The sequence below is a fragment of the Batrachochytrium dendrobatidis genome (assembly GCF_000203795.2).
Source record: "Batrachochytrium dendrobatidis JAM81 unplaced genomic scaffold BATDEscaffold_5, whole genome shotgun sequence".
Classification (NCBI taxonomy): domain Eukaryota; kingdom Fungi; phylum Chytridiomycota; class Chytridiomycetes; order Rhizophydiales; genus Batrachochytrium; species Batrachochytrium dendrobatidis.
Window position 1 is genome coordinate 224,657 of NW_006281103.1, and position 1,836 is coordinate 226,492.

The following is a 1,836-nucleotide window of genomic DNA, read 5'->3' on the forward strand; positions in this document are numbered from 1 at the left end:
GATGTAAAGCTGCAGCAGATATTAGTCATTTGAACTCGGTGTATGGAATTGTTACAAACTATATGCAGTTGAATTTCTTGCATAGTCTTGATGAAAAGATTGGATTGGACGAGTGCGTTGTGGATATGGATACGACTGGACCTAGTACAGATTATCTTGTCGATATCACTGCCAAAATCTATACAATATTATCTGATGAATGACATGGAGTTGATAAATATATTGGGCTACAGACAAACAAGTACCAATGTTTTGACTAAACTGATATTGAAGGATGCTCTTGTTTTAATTTTGCCATTTCTATCTGAACGTTGCAACTGTGGTGAGGCATGGATAGTATTACAACTGTAATGTCTGGACAAGTGACTGTCTGAATAACAGTAACTATTTCCAGTGATGCTGATTTGTAAACACTCGAATTATTCAACAACACTCTATCAATGCATTTGCAAGACTCATTGGACGTATCCGTTGTTTGAATGTTGATTTTCATACATTCAGAAGTGGAAGTTATAAAGCTTATTTCCATGCAGACACGATCAATGTATTACTTTTTGTTGGATAGGCTGTATCATCTGGCATCAATTCAGACACACTTGTCAGTCCTGTTCCGTATACAATGAGTCACATATGGACACATATGGACACCAATCAACTAGCAACAATCAATTGTCATTTACAAGTCTGAATTGCCAACCAACAATCGTACTAATGGACCAACGGACCAATGCCAAATCACCTGCACATCAGACAGTTTATTGGACATGACTTGATTGTTCTTGACAACTGTTTGATAATTGCTTGATGACTCGAGTAATCCAATCACACATTGCTGGCAATTAAATGGAACTATACAATGTGTCATGTATACATTGGATATCATCAGTTTATCAGTGACTATCTGGTATTTGTTTATGCATGATTAGTTGGACTACTATTTGCAATCAACACAATAACTGGTGTCAATGACCGATAACAATAAAACCAAACGATTGACCACATCAGATTATACAGGTTCATTCTGGAATGCAACTTTGCATCGATATCGTAAATATCAACCATAACCCGAACCAAACGAGTCAAGCGAGTGTCGCAAGCTTGCATTCATTTGAAAATACTCGATATCAGGCTAAAGTTGCATGTGAAATGGTCATTTGTACAAGGTTAAACAACCTCGACATTTACAATCAATGGGATGTTGGAACAGAGCTGCTATTTCCGAATTTAAAAGTCCAAATTGTACACATTGTTATCAAGTCTAATCTACACCCTTCATGGCATGTCATGCTTGATAGTTTCATACACTGCTGCAAGAGTTGTATTGTGTGTATTTCGAGTATTTCCATCACTCCATCATATGTCGCATGTGTTGGCATGTCAAGTGTGGTGATATCAGGTCAAAACAGTCGATTGGCATAATAATCCATCAACATTCGAGTCGGTTGGTCAACCAAACAGTTGTATCATGCGGTAATATCAATATACTGCGATTGTAGCATGTCATTCATCAGACATTGTTGAAACCATTACAAAACCTGTTTGGACCAAATCAGACTGTGACGAATACCGCATACTCGGATCATCATCAACTAAACCAGGAATACACGCTTGACAATATTGGCGATTGATGATTGAACCTGATTCATGGCTAATTCGTCGAGTGTTTGCAATGTGTTGTTATAACCAGTCATATATCATTTGGTGTTGTTAACTTGTGGTTTGGTGATGGTTTGATTGCAAGTGATTCCTGGACACAACACATTGCAAACCAAGCAACTTGACTACTCGAACGACTCAAACAATTCGATACTAACCGGAATTCAATACAATTGTTGA